The following is a 17,323-nucleotide window of genomic DNA, read 5'->3' as shown; positions in this document are numbered from 1 at the left end:
TCAAACTAGCTAACAAATAGGCGTTAGATTGCAGACAAAAATCTCCTTTTTTCATATCTCGTTGTAACCATGTTTACATTCGATTCAAAATTTTCTCGGCCAGCTTAAAGCAATTATAATGGTTGATCGCAAAAACAGATTTGTAAGTGTTCCTTCTAAAATCTCTTCAGGTAACCATTCATGTTCCATGTTGCATTGTACCTGAAAAAGATTAATAAATAGGCAGAAGTTAATGTTCAGTTCTGGCTGTGATTGTTGTAAGCACAGGTGTGGGCGGAATTCTATGCATGATATATAACAAAGGCATTTTTCTGCGCTTGAGAGGGAGGAAGGGAAGGGTATGCTCCGGAATCCGTTAGACGCCGAAACAAAACGAAGGGGAAGCCGAGCCGGAGACTTTTACTGAACCTCACAGGTAAAGCCTCTAGAACCCAGGGTATGGACGAAAAGGTAGACACGATTTCAGCTTTCAATTAGCCTGTTCCAGGTTCTCGTTCAGTGAGGACGATCGAAAAGCGGGAGAGCAACGAGCGGGATCTCAGATCGTACTCGTCGCCAGCCGGCTCTTTTTGGAACGTCCCTAATGGCCGAGAGCATGAAACAGGCTGGCTACCGGTTAGCTCTGTACGTCGACCAGACCTTAGCTTGAATTGCTCGAGTCTGTAACACAGCGAGCTGGGGAAAAGTATTTCTTCTGCTTTCATGATCGCAGGCTTTTCCTAACAAGCTTTCACATGCCAGTGAAACTTAGCCAGAAGACGATAGCAGAGCTCTTGAGTGCCGAAGGCACGTGAGCGGAGCCACACTGTTTAGAAAATTTGGTAGCCCATCGAGTTAAAAAATTTTCGTTGTCACGTGATTGTCCGTACATCCGTACGTACGCCTCTTCATGTAAATCAAAATGAAATGACACTCTGCAACAACCTCGTTTCCAGGGCTTTTCCCTTAGAGATAGGGAGGGGCGGGTTTATAGCGTACATCTTTGAAATTCGCGGCATCCATGTTCTGTTCTATTGTCATCTGTTAAAGCAAAGTATCCGCTGACCAGTACTACGTGACAATATCGCGGGCTCGTGTTAACAGCTCATCGAGGTCACCTTTTTTTAAGTTGCCCGCTCTCCAAGCACAGGTTTTCGACTGGATCGCAGGCTCAAGCCAGGTTAACTAATTGTAATCAGGAGCTCCGCGTTTAGGTTCCGCTAAATCTATAAATTACATTTATACATAAAAGCTGGTAAAGGAATAAAAGTGTTCACCGTGAAGAAGGTCTCTTTAGAAAACTTCCAAAATTGCCGGTTTTTCAATCAGATTTTGCCACTCCATGAGAATTCAATGGAGAATTAAGTTGACGTGGATGCGAATTCTCTTATTGAGTTTATATTTTGAAGAACTGATAACTCGACGCTCATCGTCTAGAACACTGTTAACTTTAACCTAAAGACCTATGCATCCAGAGCATTTTCTGTCTCAGCTCCAGAACTTTGGAACAAACTACTTAATGGTATACGTTCATGTGATAATCTAAGTCTTTTTTAAATGTAAACTTAAGACGTATCTTTTTAAAAATCATTATTTTAGCTAGAAATAATTTTAAACTTATTTTATTTTTTTTTTATCATTGTTCTCTGTATTTTTATCTCGTAAAACTTTCTTTTTAGCTCTTTTACTTTTGTAAAGCGCTTAGAACAGATCTGGATTCTTTCATACTCAATAATTATGCTAAAAAAGTTAAATCACCGTTTATCTCTTTATTGGTGTAAGGTCTTCTCTCTCCACCCAATTCGTCTAAGTTAGACCCTCTCTCCCTTCCATTCTAACCAATAAATCTAACCAGGAGCCATAATCGGGGACCCGATTATGGCTCCTGATCTAACAAATTTCTCACCCGAAAAAGTCGGTGTATCTCTGATCCACAAGATATTTTTGAGAACGACCCGTTAAGAATTCCTTGAGTGCGTTCAGCTTAGCGGAACCTGTTTCTGTAAAACCGGGCATGTCTGTAAAACCTTGATTGGTGTCGAAAGGAATACTCGCATTTGTGTCCTCGACGCATATGTAGTCACCAGGCTTCGTGAATGCATCGAAGTACTCTAACACCTTTACCATATTCACGTGTGCATCCTCCATTACGAACCACGGGTGAGGCAGATTCTGCAGTAAAAAGTCATTTACGGTCAAGACCAATCAAGTGATTTCTTAAAAACAAAAACAAATGGTCATATCGTGGACAAACGTCCTTGGGACAGTTATGTAATTTAACGAATTGTCTGTGTTTTACTGCTGAAGTTTGGAAAAAGCGATGCTTTCCTTTTAAAAACGCGTTACTGTTCCCCCTCCCCACCCAATACGATGTTGAAAATCAGAAGAAATTTCAGGTACTACTTTTCAACATTGTATGTGGGGTGGGGGCGAGGTTAGGCAGGTGAAGTTGTATTCGCGTCTGGCGTGTGCGCAAAAGCGCCAAAGGTGCAAATTTGTCCCAAGACTTTTGTCCATGACTGTAGATACGCAGAATCGATGCAGACGATCGAATTACGCGCTTCTGTTTTTGCGTCTAGTGTGTAGACAGGACCAAACTATCGCACGCTAGTAGTAAAACCCGTTACCCCAGAACGCAAGGTCAGAAGCGAGCTTGTCACGTCTTAGTCAAGATGGAACTGCTGAAAAACAAAACCTCAGGGGCAAGTTAGCTGCTGAATGCCGATGTCAAGCAATGCTTTAATGTCATTGTGTTTATTCTTGTTCAAAGGTAACTTATTCTGCCAATCTAGCGAATAGAATTCTTGAGAATATTATCGCATCAGTAGTGTCCATAGCTAGACTTCTCATGTTTTACTTCTTTGCGGACGTTTGTTTTTCTTCCTCCCTGGTGTTGATAGTTTATTTTGCTGTCACCTCTTTCGGCGAACTTTCATGTTGGAGTTGTTTTCTTCTTTGACTAAGTGTTCTTGGCCGTGTGCTCCTGTTTCTCGATAACTACAATTCAATCCAATGTTTTTACTATTTGTGCTTTCTTACTTTCTTCATTACGCCACGATTTCCTGAGTTAAGAAGATCGGGTGGGGATTCGGTTTGAAAAATGCCGTCCACCCTTCAGTACTGTTTTTACCGTTGGGTCAAGGGGAAGAAATATTGCAATTCTTGGTTCATTTTATTCCAAAAGAGAATTAAAGGTGAACGAGAGTGACTCAGTTAAATCATTCGACACCAGATGAGTGACTCAGCTCTCTAATGACGTCCTTGTGTACATTTCAAGACGGGTGAGCGTTGGACGAAAGCCATCAGTATGTTGGCCAACTCTGTCAATTCTGTGACAGGCCTTTAAGTCAGTTACAACAGAGGCTGCCACCAGAGTCGAGGTTGATTTAAACATTTAGAGGGAAAAGAGGCTAGTGTTTCAAATCAAAATTCAATGGGTGAAAATTCTCGAACATTTATTCTGATGTACAAAGAGCAGAAAAAGTTTAACATGACTATAAGGAATAAGAAGGGCGATACCAGAGGGAAGGTACGTCTACAGAGGTTACCGAGGGGAAAGCGTTTAATTTTTTTCACCCCTATTTCGTTATTTGTTATTTACATTATTAAAGATGGTTTCCAGATCTTTAATCACGAAGAGAAACTCTGCATCAATAGCAAATGACGCTTTTATAATAGGTAACCAATCAGATTGCTGTATTTTTTGAATGGACCTTGCAGAGAGCCGCACTTAACACACGTACCCAAAAAATAGTGTACTTGAAAAAATGGGATTTTACCCAGGAATCGTCATATAAAGGCTGCATTTGTGCACGGTGTTTTAGATGGACTTGCGTTTCTGCAATGAGAACAAGGTCTAACGAAATTGAATAATAATAACAATAACAATAACAATAACAATAACAGTAACAGTGACAATAACAATAATAATAATAATAATGATAATGTTGATGATGATGATGATGATGATAATAATAATAAAGAAAATGACAGCCCAACATGAAAGATTAAGCTAAGTAGCACCATGGACTAAATCAGTTATGTTCCAGACATAAAAAGAAGCATATTAAACAATGGAATTGTTATACTCTTGGGCGAGCAAAGTCCTACAAGCACCAACACAGCGGTCAAACGTCGGGCATGCGCAAATGGGTACATATTTTGGCAGCCGCGCGCCAATTTCCCGCGCAAAAATTTGAAGGAAAACATTGGAAACAACCGTTGTCACGTAAAATTTACGAAAAAAATTGAAAAGTTCATAGAAATCTATAAAAGGAAAAGAAAGCAGGTAAAAGGAAAACTTAAGACTTTTCAGATACAAAGTTTACTAAGTTACCGATATTCTGTTGATTTACCATTTTGTTTTGAGCTTTACCAAAAAAGTTTATAAGTCTTGAAAACCCGTGTCATGCTACGAGCCGACGGCGTAGTATATTTTTATTTGTTTTTATTAATCATACGATACGCGACGCCGGAAACTGACGACAAACAGTGTGTAAAAGAACGAAAAATGGGAGAAGAAAAAGACAATTGCAGTGATTCGGCTTTGCTCAGACGCGCTGGAAAAATTTTGGTAAGGACTGTGGGGATTCCTTCCGGATCCTAGATTTGTCTGAAGCACAGGAGCGAGATGAATCGAAACGACAAAAGATGTTCATGTCCATCGTCATGAGGGCATAGCTGGCCAAAATACCGATCCCAAACCGCCTGTACCTGGTCTTTGACCAGGTGGGAAAATCTTTTCTAAACTACAAACCTGGGAAAAACTGGTGCACTAAATGCAAAGTCCAGGCGAACAAAAAATTCAAGGAGCACGGAAAATACATACAACGGAAAAGAAGGACCTGCAACAAGTAGAAGGTAGAACAATTTTTAACTCTTATTTCTGTTAGCTCTCGTTGTACAGGCTAAAACATCAACAAATATATAAACAACGAGGAAAATGTCATTTATAGCATGCCGATGACCCACCAAAAGAACAATGTCATGAAAACATTTTGGCCGCCTTTTAGTTGCTCGATTGCTAACACATGCGCAGACGTTTGACCGCTGTGTTACGAGCACCATGGAGCAAGAGGTGGGAGGAAGCGGAGTTAACTTTGAGCAGGAAAAACTTTCAGAAAAATAATTCTCTCCTTCCTCATTCGGGGCTTTTTTCCACCCTATTTTCTTAATATTTATTCCAACCTTCGTTGCTTTCTGACTGTGATCCACTTGTAATCTGGTCCAGTCTCAGGCCCGTTCTAAACGCCGCTCCAATCATGCGCCGAACCTAACTGATGACTTAAGTACGGCAGAAGAGCGGCGTTTGAATCAGTTTGGTTCGGCAGGTTAGGTTTGGAGCGGAAAACAACATTAACTGTCGCACTTTGCGACGTTGGAGCGGCGGCTGATTCATGCGGTGCTCTCCTCGTCTGCCGAATCTAAGGCATAAATTACTGTAATTTATTTTTTCATATAACGGCACTCGTAACTGGTTCAAAATTCAGAGTGGCGTGACAAGTCATGCATGAAGCTCGAAGTCGTCGCTAAAACTAAAGGTAAAAAAGCTCCGTGGCGTTTCGGAGCTCCCGTTATGTCTTCGGTTTATGAGAATCGGGACTGTATAAGCGAGTTTCTTTGGCGAAAATTCATTTTTTGCTGTTTCTTCATGATAATAGCCGAGATTATAAGATTTCTCATTAACAGGTCGAATTTAGCGGGAAAGAACCTTTCTAGATAGTACAACCACTGAACCTTGCGATTGAATTTTCTTCCCTAAATATTGCTATAACAGCAAAATATTAGTCACAGCTTTTCGATTTGGACAGAGTTCTTGAATCCAGAGCACATATTTCTCACCGAAAATTGTTTACCATATTTCTCACCGAAAATTTTTCCGGGCTAAGAGATGCGCAGTGCAATACTGAGGAATCACCTTAATCGACTTTGGCTCGGTACATGAGTGGAACGGCGTTTGGACCGGGCTTTAATCTTAGTTACTCTTGATCTTGCTCGGAGTTGCTCTGAACTACCCCAAGTTACTTTGGAACTTACAGGGAGTCACTCGGAGTTACTTTCGAGCTTGCTCCAAGTTATTCTGGGGCACTCTCGAACTTGTTCTGAATTTATCCGACATTTTCTGAGCTATCCCAGAGTCGCTCTCCACAACCTTTTGGGATTGACTGCCATAAATGACTATCAGTGAAAAAGATGAATAGAGCTCACTCAACGTACTTATTGTAACATCGAAGTGTTGTCATAGACTATTTTGTACGAAGCGTTAAACCTTGATATTAAGCTTCACCTGCTTTCTATCTGTACGTTTTTGAACCTGATTGATGGTATGATAAAGATTTCATTAAACAGTTATTTATATCAGCTGTACTTTCATGTTTTACGCTCGCCAATTGGAACTGTTGTTCGTAATAAATGGAGTTGTTTTGAACGAGAGTAATCACAATAACATTAAAGTTGTCTTTGACATCGACATTCAAACAGGCCAACTTGAATTTACACAAAAGGTCAATAAGCTAGTCCATCATGCTAAAGATACAAAATAAGGATTTGCTTTGAAGATACCCTAAACCTTGCGAATTTGTTTTTTCTGCTTGAGTTGAAAGGTGAATAAAACAATAAAATAACCATAGTTAGAAGAGTTCAAGTAGATATCAACTCAGCGGTTACTAATTTACCTTCAGAAAGTCTGCTGGAAAACATTTTTCTACTTGAAACAAGTCTCCCTCAATAAACTCCACATCCGGGGACTCTCGAGCCAAAGGGTCCAGCAAAGAAAGGTCGATGTCGATGGATATCACACGCGACTTGCACCCAAACATTTTTAACATGTCCGCTGTCCACAGAGCTGAGCCTCCCTTGTAGGCGCCAAACTCAATTACTGTTTGAGGTTTGACTTCCCATAGTAACTGCTAGTTTACTGTCAGAGATAAGGGATCTTTTACGATTGGCACGCCACGCCATAACGTCAGACATTTTCCTTAAGAAATAAATAATAAATGAAATTAATCAGGGTCTGTGCTCTTTGCCTTCTTTCTCTGAAAAAAAAAAAGAAAGAAATTTCCATGTGGTTACATGCCACTACGGGAAAAGTCTAGTGGCCAACAACTGAAGACAAGATAGTCTATGGGATGATACTTGACATCGTAATATTACTACATATAAGCTTTCAAACTTAGTTGTTGGGCTAATGTTTGTTAAATATTTGCGGGCAACTCTAAGCTCATAGGCCTTCGATATATAGGAACGGTCTACTTTCTATACGTTGTTTTCCTTAAATTCTCATGCAACAAATGAAGCACTGGCCCCGCTTGCTTCTGCTCAGTCGTTTAAGTTGGAGTTAACTATCACACATGTCTTACCATCCCATATGTTCTTAATAACGTCAACCGGTAGCACAGAGGTGTCTCGCCTTTCTTCCATTGGAACAAATCTGTTTTTGCCGCTCAGGGATAACTCCTTGCTAACTTGTTCTGCCGACGTGTCATCTTCAGTTTTGCGCTCCGCCATGTTCTGAAACGAATTTTTTAAAAGTGCAGCCTAAGGAACCGTTAACAAGTTCTGTTTTGTCACACAGATGAAATGGCCGATAAAATGTGAAACTTATGTTAAAAACGATGATGTTTCGACGTTAGAGTCATAGTCAAGTTGTGTGATAATAGGTTTTTTGTCCTGGAAAAGTACTTCTGTAAAAACCTGGGGAAACTCTCTTGCTGCGGGGATCAGTATCGGAATCTGTTACAGGGAATTATCTTCAGAGACATCAACAGCACTCAGAACTTAGGTCCAACGAAATCGTTTTAATCCAAGAACACAACCAGAATGCAACCGGAACATAACCGGAATGCAACCAGAATGTAACCAAAGAATGTTTTATAAGGCACGACTATTTAAGCCGAAAACACAATTCTAAAGGACATGTTACGTAAAGCTATTAAAAAGTCATAACTAAACATTATCTCCTGCATTTCAGAAGGCTCGATTGGCTATAACGGAACTCATCGTTTACAACATTAATAACTTTCAAAACAATACAGGTAGATAACAGTTTAACAAAAGACTATTGCAGGTAGTAATTACAGTTCAACGCTTATTACAGTTATGATCGTACACAAAATAGCAGGTGTTTGTTACGGTTAATGAAATGGAACAGTTCTTTAACTTAGAAATGCAAAACGAACTAAAACAAATATATCTGTGTTGGTTTTCTATATTTTCTGATAACGAAAGCGAATATGTAAAACACACTTAATTATCTAATTTTCTCTCCTCACAGTTGTCATAATCAAGTTGCAAGGAGCCTGAGTCAAGTTCGAATCAATTTTTTTCCTCTCACTTATCCTTTTTTACGATATTGTTTGACCATAATTGGAATTGCAAAAAAAAAAATGTTTAATAGTTAGATTTGCCTTGAAACAGTTTTCCACATGCAGGCGCGATTACTCGTGAAAGTGTGGGAGAACTCGAAAAAGCTGTGAAAACACTCGCCCACGGCTAGTGTTCCTACAGCATTTCTCGTTCTCCCAAACTTCCACTCGTGTTTCCATTTAACAATTAGGTTATGAGCACGAGATTTCTATGAGAGGTGATGGATAGTTGATGAGGCCGAAGGCCGAATCAACTACCACCTCATAGAAATTGAGAGCGAATAATCTAATTGTTTTAGTAGAATTCTTACTAAAATTTACTTCAGATAACGGTTTCCAATTACTTCTCGACGTATTATTAAATTTTGCGCCTTAAAAAGATCGCTCGGATTGAATTGTCTTTTAAAATTAAAGTTGTGCACGCGCGCACATCATTTCTTTTTCAATAATTTCAACTTTTTTTTTTTAAAGTCAAGAGTAGTATACAACAGACAGTTCTGCGAAAGGGACACTGGGACACAGTGACGTCACAATATCCCAGAGGTTGACGTCATCAAAAATGATGACATCGTAATCTAAATATAGGATAGTGACATCATCGGGATGGAGGGGTGTAGGGTGTCATTGGAGGTGTTACGTCATAATCTGAAAATAGGTAGAATGATGTAATAGACTTATTTTTAGTAGCAGAAGTCATGTGGTTTTCCCATTATAAAGAGGTGAAATTTTAGGAGTGTATTAGTAAGCTTAACATGGATCTCACTGTCTCTGCTCGTCGAATACGATTTAACAGCTACCGCTTGCTGGCTAGAAATCTGATCACTCCTATAAGTGAAATAGGTTTGCTGAAAGAAGCATTATGTGGTCTACCAAGTACCAAGCTTTCCAAGTTAAAGCCGGCGCCTTCATTCTGAAGAACCCCTGCCCAATTCGGCGCATTATTGAGTATAGAATAGGAAGAAATACATTTCAGCAAGGTAATTTAGTAACAGAATAAAATATACTTTATTTCTATTACGTGTACTTAATTTTCCTAACTGAAAAATATTAATTATGTGTAGGCGACATGGAAATTGCTTTTCCGTGTTTGGACCGACAGTTTGTATTTTCACTTTAAATAGACGCTAAGCAGAAAAGACATTTCCTTGGACATGATTACTGCCGGCTTTAGCGCCTTGGGCCAAAGTCTATATGAATCTCGGTTGCGCCTTATACACCTCAGTCATTACAAAAATCTATGATTGCGAATAAATCGATTTCCATTTGGTCTGTTAACGTACTAGACAGAACAAAACAACTCTGTTTGTTCAAATACAATGGAGTTTTCCATTGCTTCTTTGTTATTGCAAAATAATCTCCCTGGGGTCATTAACGCCTAAAGTTATGCAAGTAGACAAGACCGAGAAAATGAGCGAACAAATGTTTTTCAAAGACGTTTATTGCAATCAACTACTCTTTAACTATTTACAACTCTCAGAGCTCTAACTTGTCAAGTGATCATTACAAAGTCCTACAGTTTGTTCTTTTTATCCGATCATGATCAAGTACACTGAACCATACTTTGTACTCAGAAGCGTTTTCGATAATTCTGTTTTCACTGGCTGCGAAGTTATTAGTCGTTTCTTTCAATGAATCTTCTCAAACGTAAGAACGTGAGAAAAGTAAGGGGGATCTTTTTATTTCATGTCATATTACTCTCTTGGTTAGTAAAGCTATATTGTTTAATCTTCTTCCTTTGATAGATTACCTTTTGCGTGTAAGATTTGTTTTGCATTCGGCCTTTTCGACTACTTTTTTTTTTTCTAAAAGTAACTAAATATCCATCAACTGAAGCATGAATCTGTCCAATTCAAATGCAATTATAAACTCACGTTTCTGTTAATCCGGTCTCGTTCGGGTCGCACTAGAGCCAATTTTGTTTGAATAAGTAATAAATCTCAGTGTCAACAAGTAGGGTAAAATAAGTGCGACCCCCAGTTTCAAAAACTTGCCAATTTTTTGCGGATTGCGAAAATTTCGCCAATCTTCAAAGAAGCCGAAGTGCTGCCTCGGCAAAGGAAACAATTTTGTTTTTTCAACCATTTAACTGTCAATTTTTTAAAACATGTCTGGATAAAACTACGGCGAGGAAAATAACTTTGACGGCTAGTCCAGTTTGGCGCGTGCGATGACGGGACAAAATCATTGTTTACCCGGTCCATCTGACGCTTTTTACAGTTATTTCAGTGCAAACGAGGAATACGAGAGACGTTTTTATTCAAATTCTTATGACTCGTACCCTGGATTCCGTTACTGGCAGAAATTTGAAGAGATGACCTAAGGGAGACAATCTTTTTCGATCGCAAGTGGTGCAAGCAACAGCACAAACGCAAGCAAAAACTGCTCGTCCAATTTCACGAGTTGCTAGCTTGACTTATAAACCATCGGGAGATTGATGACCATTGATCGACGTAAAATCACACACGTTGGTATAAACGGCAGAGTGCCAATTAGTGTTTCCCATTTTCATGATCTGTTTGTGATTTGAAGTATTCGGTATTGATTTCGTCCAGTGCTTGAAGTATAAGTGGGATAGATGGTTTTGGCGGTGGGTGGGCGGCTTTGCTGAGAAGAGGGCTTTAGTAATCTTTGCGCTGGTGCTGGTATTATAATTACAATCAACGATTATCATAATCGGCTTGGAGGTGTAAAAACTTTGTATGTCACATCACACAAAACTGGATCGTTGGCTGGAAGATCTATAGTAATAAGTTGTGATAATAGTTCTAACAAAGCAGAGATATTAATGTGACGTAAATTGTTATCTCGTAGTAAAATCGAAGTGTAGTTCTCAACCCTTGTCTGTGAATCTGGTATGGATGACATACCAACACTTGTACAGTCGATAATCTACTTCTCGAAGCAAGCGTTTGTACCGCATAAAATAGCTGGCAGAATGAGAATGGATAAAGACATCTTGTATTCTGGAAAATGCTTGAGAAATTCGAGATTTCCTTTACCGGAAATTATTAACTGAACTATCATCTTTACTATTAATTTTTCGTTAGATACGAAAAAACATCTCTCGAATGACACGCGCGCGCTTTCGTCTCGGGATCCCACGCGTGCTACCAGAGAAAAATACAAGTGTGATTTGGTGCCCTAGGAGCCTTTTCTGCCCGTTGTGCCCTATACATTTAGCGAACGAAACAAATTTCTTCAGTTTTAATCTAACTTTCGTAACGTAAACATGAAGAAACTCAAGTGCAAGCACTGTCCGATTCCTGGATGTGGCTTGATTAGCAAACCATTTAAGTCAAGTACACGAATTCACAGACATTGAGCGAAAATATTGGCTACAGTTTGCTAAGTTACAAACAACCGACATGGTTCGTGTTTATGAGAAAGAGGCTGAACCTAAGACTGCTTGGGAATAGGTTCTAAATTTGAAGCATACAGTTCAATCAATCATTTAAAAGTATGGACCCAAGCCTTAAACATCCCTTCCCGGCAATTGTCGCAGGACGAACCTTTTGTGGTAAAAGTCAGTTTGTAAAACGTTTACTTGAATCGGGGAAGGATCTCATCGACGGAGCTCCTGGAAATGTCATTTGGTACTACGGTATTTACCAACCGGCCTACGATGATATGTTGGGTATGTTGACAACTACTCCAAACATCAACTTCGTCGAAGGAGTTCCTAGCGACTTAGAATCTATGATTGATCCCTCCATCAGAAATTTGGTAGTCATCGACGATTTAATGCAGGAACTCAGTAACAATCAGCGAATTACCAATCTGTTCACGAAAGGTTACCATCACGTTTGAGCGTGATATTTATACTACAAAAAATTTTTCACCAAGGAAAGGAATTGAGGGATACCGTGCTAGTTTGAACTGTCATTATTTGTATTTGCGTTCGACGAAGTGGAACGCAAACCTAATTTTGACCTGTGGCTTCTCAGAGTTGGTTTCCCTGTACGGTTATAGGCCGAAAAACCCACGTTCCTGTAAGGACACCAAAATGGCCACCCCGCTTGATTTTTGCAGGGGCATGTCACGGCCAGTAAACTGGTACCGTTTAATGCTAAGACATGTGATGAGTCATGTGGCGAACATGTGAGGATGTGAGTAGGCCACGTGAGTTCGTCTTTCCGATTGATCGTTCTTTAACTTCTTTCCATTCAGTCACCGTACGCTTCGCTATTGTGAGCTCTCAGCGTTAGATTTTGGCGAGCAACTTCAGAATACCCGGCCACTTTATTTACATGTGCCGGTGTGCTTTCAAGAACGAGGTATATGACAATAGTTGCTATCCTTATTCAATGAGATGCTAAAAAGTGGCCGGGTATTCTGGAGTTTAGCTGCGAATTTGAACTCTTCGACGGTAGCATTTATCAAAATCTGAGGGAATTGTCCTTGTTTATTAACACGACTTGGCTTTGGGATGATAACCGTGGGAACAGCTACATTTTGATTGATTAGTTCAGTTGCGACGGATAGCTCAGTCTTTATCCGGACGAAATTTTATTGTTTGGAATCGGTGGAAAAGTACTCTGAAGGCAAGATCCATAAGACCACTTAATTCATCAGGGGAAATACTCAAATTAGTTGCACGGAGTTTGTTTACGATAAACGACCACGCGAAACGACCACGCGACTGCAAATGCTAGCTTAGAATGATTTAAATATTCTATGAAACTTGAGAGTCTACAGAACCTGGCAGTGTCACGCAACGTATCAACAAATCGTGACCTCTTCACTAACGTGGACTTTGACACTATGCATATCTGACTGTAAAAACCTCGGTTGCTGCTGAAAAATGTTGATTTTGGCAATAGACAAAAACTGAAAGTCAGCTGGTGAAATCATTTATTTAAGGTATATATATATGTTAAAGTGAGAACGTCGAACGCACTCTCATAATCTCTGATTACTACTAGTTCTAGTTTTAGACGCTCGCATTATTCACCAAAATTCCAGGTATTGCACCATCTCTTTAAGAGTGGTTAGCGATGACCTTATTCTTTTAAAAAGTTTTGACTGAGAAACTTATCTTTGAAAAAAGTATTATTACTTTACACAAAGTGCATTTGGTGCGGTGCTTCAGCATTCCCGCCTGTCACTGGAAATGTCACAAACATCTAAAGAGTCACAAATAGGAAAGCGGCGCAACTTCTCAACGTATAATTAGAGTCGAATTAAGCATTTGCATTATTATATCCTCAAGTAAACCAATCAAGTGTTAAAACGTTAAAACATTATTTAAAACAACATTTACTACATACCAGTGCAAAACGTAGTTGACAATGTTCTCGAGCTGTATGGTGGAACAAATGAACGGAAACGTAAAAATCAGATGTAATCTTACGCAATAAAACAATAGTTACACCCAGTCGACTCCGCTGGATTTTCTATATATTGATTAAAAGTGTTAGATAGTGATATAAAGTTCGCATCGCCCCAGGGAATTAGCCATGATTGCCCAGAATTGAATCTATCGGAATGTGAATTCATGCAAAAAAACCTGTCAACTTTGATTTTGGCATCCGTCGAATAAAAGATGCCTGTAAGTATCATGATCAGGTAAATTTCCACTCTTGTAAGAATCAAATTTTTCTTTCATTACTTAATCGTTACATTGCAGACTTTGATCAATTCTTTCAGTTCTCATTTCTTATGTCTAAAAAGTGTGTTGCTTATATAAGGAGGGATTAGATGTGGATTACTCCTGGGATCTACGTAATCACATGTAAAAGTTAATAAACAGTGGAAATGAAAAACTGGATTACTGTGTGTTCGCATACCAAAGACTCCCCGAACGAAACCGAATTAACAGAAACGTGAGTTTATAATTGCATTTAAATTGGATAGATTCATGCTTCAGTTGATGGATAATCAGGTAAGCACTCGAAAAGGCATGATAATAAAATTAAGAGTTTGTTATTCTTGGTCAATTCACGAGCTAATGTAGTTACTTTTAGAAGAAAAAGCAGCCGAAAAGGCCGAATGCAAAACAAATCTTACACGCAAAAGGTAATCTATCAAAGGAAGAAGATTAAACAATATAGCTTTACTAACCAAGAGAGTAATATGACATGAAATAAAAAGATCCCCCTTACTTTTCTCACGTTCTTACGTTTGAGAAGATTCATTGAAAGAAACGACTAATAACTTCGCAGCCAGTGAAAACAGAATTATCGAAAACGCTTCTGAGTACAAAGTATGGTTCAGTGTACTTGATCATGATCGGATAAAAAGAACAAACTGTAGGACTTTGTAATGATCACTTGACAAGTTAGAGCTCTGAGAGTTGTAAATAGTTAAAGAGTAGTTGATTGCAATAAACGTCTTTGAAAAACATTTGTTCGCTCATTTTCTCGGTCTTGTCTACTTGCATAACTTTAGGCGTTAATGACCCCAGGGAGATTATTTTGCAATAACAAAGAAGCAATGGAAACTCCATTGTATTTGAACAAACAGAGTTGTTTTGTTCTGTCTAGTACGTTAACAGACCAAATGGAAATCGATTTATTCGCAATCATAGATTTTTATAATGACTGAAGCGTATAAGGCGCAACCGAGATTCATATAGACTTTGGCCCAAGGCGCTAAAGCCAGATGTAATCATGTCCAAAGGAAATGTCTTTTCTGCTTAGCGTCTATTTAAAGTGAAAATACAAATTGACGGTCCAAACACGGAAAAGCAATTTCCATGTCGCCTATACATAATTAATATTTCCCAGGTCGGAAAATTAAGTACACGTAATAGAAATAAAGTATATTTTATTCTGTTACTAAATTACCTTGCTGAAATGTATTTCTTCCTATTCTATACTCAATAATGAGCCGAACTGGGCAGGGGTTCTTCAGAATGAAGGCGCCGGCTTTAACTTGGAAAGCTTGGTACTTGGTAGACCACATAATGCTTCTTTCAGCAAACCTATTTCACTTATAGGAGTGATCAGATTTCTAGCCAGCAAGCGGTAGCTGTTAAATCGTATTCGACGAGCAGAGACAGTGAGATCCATGTTAAGCTTACTAATACACTCCTAAAATTTCACCTCTTTATAATGGGAAAACCACATGACTTCTGCTACTAAAAATAAGTCTATTACATCATTCTACCTATTTTAAGATTATGACGTAACACCTCCAATGACACCCTACACCCCTCCATCCCGATGATGTCACTATTCTATATTTAGATTATGATATCATCATTTTGATGACGTCAACCTCTGGGCTATCGTGACGTCACTGTGTCCCAGTGTCCCTTTCGCAGAACTGTCTGTTGTATACTTCTGTCAAGAAACCGTAAATGTCCTTCGTTTAGTCTTCTCAGGAATTTAGTTATTCATTTGTATCAAACTTTTCCTCCAAAACTTTGGGAAAACGAAAAAAACGTCGCCACCTCCTAGACGACCTTCAGCCACTGCGCACTAATGGCTGATAGTGTGCAATGGCTCAGCCAATCAGATAACATCATTTGCATTAGTATACTAGTAGAATTCTACTAAAACTCGACAGAAACACGGTACATGTTTTCTATTTCTTAAATATATTGTTAGATGTTTTGGCGTGTATTATCGCCGTATATTTTTACAAGTCGTGCCGAAAAATAGCAAAAATACAAACAGCTGCTGCGGTGCTGTAGTCAAGAAATTTATCAGCGAGAGAGGAATAGTGTGACACTTAAATTTAGCGACACACATATATAAGGGGGTTTCTGTTACATTTTGTGAGAGCTTTAATTTTAAGAAAGAAGGAAACATTTTACGAAAAGTGTGCCACCCTGGGGCCCTATTTTCGTAAAATCAAAAGCTCTCACAAAATGTAGCAGAACCATCTCTTATATATGTCTTTGGGTTTGGAATCTCGGCTCAGCGTGGATCACGAATATGCAAATTCGAGGTTGTTTAGCCGGGCTGTCATAAAAACGAGACACGCATGGCTGCGCGATGGGAATAGCTCGCGGGTAGGCCATTGTTCTTTCTTTGCGTGATCGAATATCGGTCGCAGAATTATTTTTCTATTGAAAAAATATTTTACCTCCGTATAAACAGCATAATGGCTGCTTGAAGATTCTCATCTGACGTGCTGGAATTGTTGTACGGATCAATTTCGCAAGAAGAAAATATAAGACAAAGGGACATGAGAGAGAGAGAGAGAGAGACATCGATTTTGAACTGCTTAGAAATAATTTTAGTGGATGGCTTCGTGTATGGAAAATGACTGTTCCAGAAGGCTATCCATGCAAAGCTGATCTTCTTAAATTTGCACAAAAAACAGAAACAAGATTTACTGATTTGGTTGAAAATGAAATTGCCAGATTGGCGAGTGTTAAAACACAATTTGGGTTTCTTGTTAAGTTTTCAATCAATCAGAAACAATGAGACACAATACATGGAGCATTATTTCAAACAGAATGAGCCTGTCATTCTTAACAGGAACAACGAAGCAAAATGTAATGATAAGCGAATTCTTTAACCGCTTCATTGATCAAGACAAAGGTGAAATAGAGGCATGGTCGCAAAGGGGTTCAGGTTGGGTTATTGAAGGGATTTTGGGTACATTTGTTCATGTTGCTCTATACGAACCATTTCGTGGAGGGAGCTGTTTTCCTCTCCCAAAAAAGTTTTAAAATAAGAAAGCAATCATTTACATCCAAAACAGAGACAACCAGTGTCTGCTCTCTTTCCAGCACCTAGAGGTAAAAACCCGTTAAGACCGGGGAGTCACCCCTCGGAAAACGGTCTTGATTCCAAAGGTATCGACTTCACAATACCGGTATCACAAATTGATAAACTCGAAAAACAAAACTCAAATCTTGCAATCAACGAGTTTGGCTGGGAAAATGACCATGTTATTGTTCACAGAATCAGTGGAAAAGACGGCGCTATTACACGAATAAACCTGATGCTAATACAGCAAGGTGAGAACAAGCACTACAGCTATGTAAAAAGGCTTACCGCTAGCTCTCTTGTATGATCACAACAGGC

At 39.1% G+C, this 17,323-nt stretch overlaps 1 pseudogene across 1 annotated transcript; it reads right to left on the bottom strand.

The window, feature by feature from the left end:
* Positions 1-1,881: 1,881 nt before the first annotated feature.
* LOC110066569 (uncharacterized) lies at positions 1,882-15,574 on the bottom strand (annotated as a pseudogene). Its single transcript, XR_016201915.1, has 5 exons — positions 15,128-15,574; positions 13,610-13,641; positions 7,338-7,488; positions 6,654-6,955; positions 1,882-2,151 (listed from the first exon to the last, which is right to left on the bottom strand). The product of XR_016201915.1 is annotated as an uncharacterized LOC110066569 (transcript).
* Between the last annotated feature and the right edge of the window lie 1,749 nt (positions 15,575-17,323).

The sequence above is a fragment of the Orbicella faveolata genome, unplaced genomic scaffold (assembly GCF_042242905.1).
Source record: "Orbicella faveolata isolate gen_17 unplaced genomic scaffold, um_ofav_v1 contig_35, whole genome shotgun sequence".
In the NCBI taxonomy this organism is placed as follows: Eukaryota; Metazoa; Cnidaria; class Anthozoa; order Scleractinia; family Merulinidae; genus Orbicella; species Orbicella faveolata.
This window is presented reverse-complemented; position numbering and strand designations above follow the sequence as displayed.